This window comes from Pipra filicauda, unplaced genomic scaffold (genome assembly GCF_003945595.2).
Source record: "Pipra filicauda isolate LSUMZ 115617 unplaced genomic scaffold, ASM394559v2 scaffold387_size670060_pilon, whole genome shotgun sequence".
In the NCBI taxonomy this organism is placed as follows: Eukaryota; Metazoa; Chordata; class Aves; order Passeriformes; family Pipridae; genus Pipra; species Pipra filicauda.
This window is the reverse complement of record NW_024104517.1, coordinates 281,203-287,202: the sequence shown is the minus strand read 5'-3', so window position 1 is coordinate 287,202 and position 6,000 is coordinate 281,203.

Sequence of the window (6,000 nt, the reverse complement as noted above, 5' to 3'; positions counted from 1 at the left end):
CCTCAGCTTTGAGAGTTTTGTTATTTTGCACTGCTGTTTGTGTCACAAACACAGCAAACTCCAATAGTTACCAAAGGGAAGGTTCATAGAGTAGTTTAACTCGCCAAAAACAACAGCTTGCCACTAAAAACAAACAAGACTCTACACCAGAAACATATTGGTTATTTTTGTCTTGTTGGTCATGAGAATGTTAGCAAACAAACCTTGCTGTCTTTCAACAGATAATTTTATATAGTCACATGTACAGAGAAGTCTATGTCCTTAAACACCCCAAAAGAGATGGAACATAACTATACTCATTTTCTAATGCCAAAATTCTTGATTATAAACAAATCAGTAAATAACAGTAAGAAAACAATTCCTAATAAGAACCTATTTCATTTATTCTAAGGTCTTATTTGTAATACTGTATCACACGACGTTCTTAAGCAATGATTAGACCTATGTAGCAAACTGCAAAGTCATAGAGATTCCCACTAGTGGAAACAATTCTACAGGAAAAAACAGGGCAGCCTGAGAATAGGTGAAACAGGGGTTATTCATGCAGTTGAAAAACTTTGGGAAAGCCCATGAGCTAAATCATAATAGAGGGATGTAAATGAAAATTACCAAAGCAAACGATGATGCCTTCGGGTACCATTACAGTGTCTACCATTATAATGTAATTGTTATAATGGAAGTAGCAGCCAATTTTAGAACTTTCTCATATTCCAAGAAATGGAATTGAAGATTTCCCACATTATCTGTTCCACACTGGCGATTTTTACTGGGGCTTTTTTTTTGGAAGTATTTCAGTCGTTTATAAAGATTAGCATTAGCAGAAACTTCTCTTTTGTCCCTATTAACAATATCCACTACATAACAACTTTTTTAGCAGTTTGCTATGTATGAGTGTTCCTTGCCATCAGGAATGTATTTTTCACCATTTCTATGAAAAATAATACTTAGCTGTTGCCATGCTGAATGTCCTGGCAGCAATGAGAGAGCTGAGGCTGTTTAGGCAACAGGCGGAGAAATGCCAGCAGAAACACTCACTCCTGGGTTTCAGTGCCTCTGCTCCTCTCACCCAGCTGATATGGCAAGGGAAGCAGACTGGTAGGTGGGACAAGAACTAGGGTGAGAGAGTGGAAAGAAGAACAGACAGAAAGGAGTAAGCTGCAGGTGGAAGACCAAAAGCACAAAGTAGCTTTCACTTTTTTGTTTCTATTGTCTTTGACTGCTAAGTTTGTAACACTGCTGTCCTACATAGCTTTTGTTTTATGAAGTCAAATGTTTTACTAGATTATTTTCTCTTGGTCTATATTTATCTGTTCATTTTTTGACTCAATTTCATTATCATGTCTTCGTCTGCCCCTGTGAACATGCACAAACTCCACATATGTAGGAATCTGCAGCATTCTCAGTAAAAAAAAAATCCTATTTGTGTTCAAGCTCAATACAACTTGTTGATGCAAAGTAATAACATGTAAATAATGCTAGCTCAAGAGGGGAACTAAGTAACCCTAATAGGACTCCCTTTTAGTTGTAAACACCTTCTGTGGGATAGCAGTGATTTTAGCAGATGTGAAATGGCTTCCTATTATTTAGGATAACACATGGGCATATGAGGAATGAATAACGAAATGGTACTTCTGCACTAAAATCCCTTTTAGACCTTGGCATCAACAACCCATTGGAAATGCACATGCACCCCACATATCTGACCAACATGACTGATATTTATGACACTGAAAGAGAAGATTTTTGATGTGAGCTGTAACTAGACTCAGCCTACAATATAAACTCATTCTTCCTTCTACTCATAGGACTATGTCTCCTGGCACAACCCCTTATTTCTCCCAAGACCAATGCACTCTGCAGAGCCACTCTTCATTACACCTCACTCACGGTAACTTCTATTTGGGTGCTACATAATATACCTTGATCCTCTCCATCTTCTTGAATTTGGAAGGAAAACTCAGTGCATCAAAAACAGTGAATCAATGCAATTATATAAATGACTAACAGCACTATAGGTAGCACTTGATACTTCATCCCATCCCCTCATCCCCCCCAGAAAATGAGAAACCAAAAAGCACAAATGCCCATACTTTTTCTTGACCAGGATTAGCTATCTTTCGCATTGCTCATCCTTCTCTTTGGGTTTGATATCGGCCTAAATGAAAGGATAACGACCCTGGCTATGGAAATCCAGCACCTTTTTGCTGTTACACAGGTAGTAATACAACAAATCCTCTTACTGACATCTCTATTTACACTAGCAGCAGTAGCTCCTGCTTTCTCTGAGCCACATCATCACTGCAGACACGAGACCATCTGTACAAACACGGCAATTTCTGCTCAGGACCTGCCAACACCATTGCATATCACCTACTGCTTCTTTTTCATTAACCCTTGGCACTCCCATTTTCTAAATCACAGGGTCAAGGTTCTTTTTACAAGTTTATACTTGCATTTCTGCAGCTTGTATAGCCACTACAATCTAACAAATAACTGTTCAAATTCATAGACAGTAGCCTGGAAAGCCACTGAAGTAAAATTGGGAGAAAAACCTGTAGTTATTTAATCACATACATTCCAAACACTAGTTGTTCTGACTTCAATGAAGTTGGCTTTGACACAGCTAATTAGAGCCAAAACTTGCCCAATCAGGGCCTCTGCTACCTCACCAGTGAAGGCCTGATCGCCAGAGCAACTAAAATGCCTGTAGCCATTTTATGCTAAAATTAGTCATGTAATACAAACAGTTGCTGCCTGCAGTTACAGTTAGGACAGCAGCTACACATCAGTCAAGTATTAGGTACTTTTCACATAGACCCTCTGCAGGATGATCATCAGATAAAATCCTGTGGGAGATGCCTATTCAGTCTAATCACAGGATAAAGCAAGATATGTGAGTGTAACTGAACAGTGAAGTTACTGTGCTCATCTCTCATGCCCATCAGCCAGAGATGTGAGCAGGCAGCCTGCCTGCACAGAGCCACACCATCCTACTGCACAGTCTCTGCAGCTTTGGTCCCTTCAGTCCTACGCACACTGCAGGCAGCTGACCATTTCTAGGTCATCTCTCCTGAATGAGATGTTAATGCATTTACAAAGCTGATTAGTTGAACTGACCCATCTTTTTGTCAGTTCTTCAGTCTGCCTTCAGAAATCCCATAATAGGATTTACTCTTCTGCAGCAGCTTGCATAGGAGCCCTGTAAATTCAGTCCAGAGGGCCCTTACTACAAGAAAATAAGCTGGTATATCATTTCACTGCAGTACATTTCAAATACATGTGCAAAAGCACAAAGACTATCCAGGTTCAGCACTGATTTGCATGAGGTCATATGAACATGATTATTGTTCCTGTAAAAAGCACATGTTGTAGCAAATTCAAGCTGCATTGCAGGAACATGATGAAAGAGGGAGAGCATGGGAACTCTCTCACCAGCTTCCTCACCCACTGAACAAAAAGAACAGCAGTCAAGAAGTGAGACAAAGTAAGCAGGAGGCCTACATTTGGTAACTCATCACTATGTGCAGCTCCATTTCAGAACAGTGAGCAAAGTGCCTCTGGTAGCACAGTTCAATCCATAACTACCATTCAGCTACACAGAAATTTGTTAGACTCTGCAAATGGCTGAAATTCTCCATTTTATGTTTCAGCCATTCTTGAGGTTTTTCCTAAGATGAAACCTGTCTAATAGATATTAAAAAAGCCCCGAAAAAAAACCCAACAAAAAAGTACACACAGCCCCCCAAGGCAATCCTAGTGACCTTTCCTTTTTCATTCTTCAGTGCTCTTAGGCTTTAGAATAGGAACCTTAAATTTGGAAGAACAGCAGGTTTGTATATGTTCCAAATTTGCACAAATACTGCACCTTTGAAAAATGTCATGTCAATGAACCCTGAAAGGTTGGACAAGGTAAAAGAGTGAGGGGTTGGTGGGAAATATTGTGGAAAATTCTGGCCTCCTCTCAAAAAAGGAAGGATAGGTAAAATTCACAGAGAGAAAATAAGGTTGTTTAAAGGATAAAAAAATGCCTGTCATAAATGTCCAAGACTTTGAAATCTGGAATAGCAAACAACAGACATATGAAACAGATCTCCAACACTGTGAATGTCATAGAGGTAGTAAGGTAAGATGCCCATTCACTGTCTCTTTCAGCACAAGAAGCAAGTGGCCTCAAATGAAGCTAATAAAAACCAAACACAGAATGAACAAAAAAGGGTTTTTTTCATAAAAAATTAGTAAAGCTGTGGATCTCCTTGCCATATATGGCATATATGTAAGTTTATATGGATTAAAGAGAAAGTAGACAAATTTGTGGAAGAGTTATCCATCAGCATTTACTGTCTACATAACATTACCTCAGCATGTTTCTGTATTAAAAATACTTGGAGCTGGGGAAAGGACGACAGGATGCTGGACATACATGTTTGTCCCGTTCTCATTCTCAATTCTAAATATTTGCTTCTGATTTTTGTTGGAGGCAGGGCCTTGCAATACAATTTTTTTAACTAAAATAACCTCTTATACAGCTATTTCTGTGCTGTTATCTCTCAAGAGATTGTAAGCCATAAAGAACAAGCAATATGTCTATCTGTGAAGTCCCAGAGATTTAAAAAAGGCCCAAAGCAGACAGGTCCTAGAGGACATCTAGCGAAGTCCTTGTTTGTAGCATCTTATATACTTTATTCTTCCCAAAGGCTGGCCTGCACTGACTTTGCTCTTTGCATACACACCCTAGTCCCAAGAACAATAAGGAAGAAAGGAAAGCACAGCATGGGGTTTATCAGCTTACTCCTAGAGGGGTCAGATTGTATCAAGGGGGAAAGTCACTGTCCAACTTTCAACTCTTATATAAAGTAGGCAAATTGCTCAACAAAACAAGGAAAAAGAGGCTTCAGTGGGCTCTCCCAGACAGTGATTCAGAGTTCAACACCTACTCAAAAATCCTCTGAAGATGTTTCTGTTTCTCCTAGTCTGCCTAGAAGACAAGCTGGCAAACACAGACATCCGAGGAAAATTGCTAAATTTAGGCAGATAAATACCTCTTCTTGCGCAGATAGGAAATAAAGACAGAGCCTAAAGAGATAACTATCAAATAAATTGCCAGTGATTGCTTTTGAACTGCCCAGGAATGATGGTATTTTATCTTGTCATCACATCTAATAAACAGAAAATGCAATTGAGTCACTCAGTAGGCAATTTGATTTGATTTTTCATTTCCCTTTTATAAGATGCTTATAATTCCATCTTGTGTTAGCAGCAGAGAGTGTTGGGCTGTGACAGTGATAACAAATAATCTGGTAGTGCAAATTTTTGCCCACAACATCATGAAAGTAGCAAGTCGTGATAACCCCAAGCAGCAACAAGGACTAAAGATGAGACTTTCACATAGAGGCTTTTGCAGCATTACTGGCATCATCACACTGCTGCTCTGCAGAAATTAGTCGGCATTTTTCAGCATAATAGAGTAACCTTCCTTCAGCAAAATGCTGGTGTTAGCTGAACTACTCTGCAATTCTGGAAAGCCTGGAGGGGCTCATTTACACAGGGGTTAATGGACTGAATTCTGCACTTCTATTCCCAAAATCTAAGCCTCCATGCAGACATTCTCTCAGTTTTACCATCATTCAGCACCTTTGCCTTTTGTTCTTCAGATCACATATAAATTGCACGGCTTAGCTTTTCTTCCACAGCTGCACGAACTCCTTCAACTAATGGTTACCTAACTTTCACAACCATAACAGCACTTGTATCACAATCCAGGCAAATACTTCACACAATTCTACTCAATTCCTCTTCTAAAAGTCCTTGAATTAATGCAGCTACGTAATTATCCAAGTATACCCTTAATTGTTTTCAGCTCGGTCCTTTTATTATGATTTCAGTCTCTCTCAATTAGACTCAGTTTAAGTGTTTCCAGCTGAAACATCCCAAGATTAATACTTCTGTGCCTACTATGACAATTGACAGCTCAAAGCACAGCATAAATGTAGCAGAAATTAT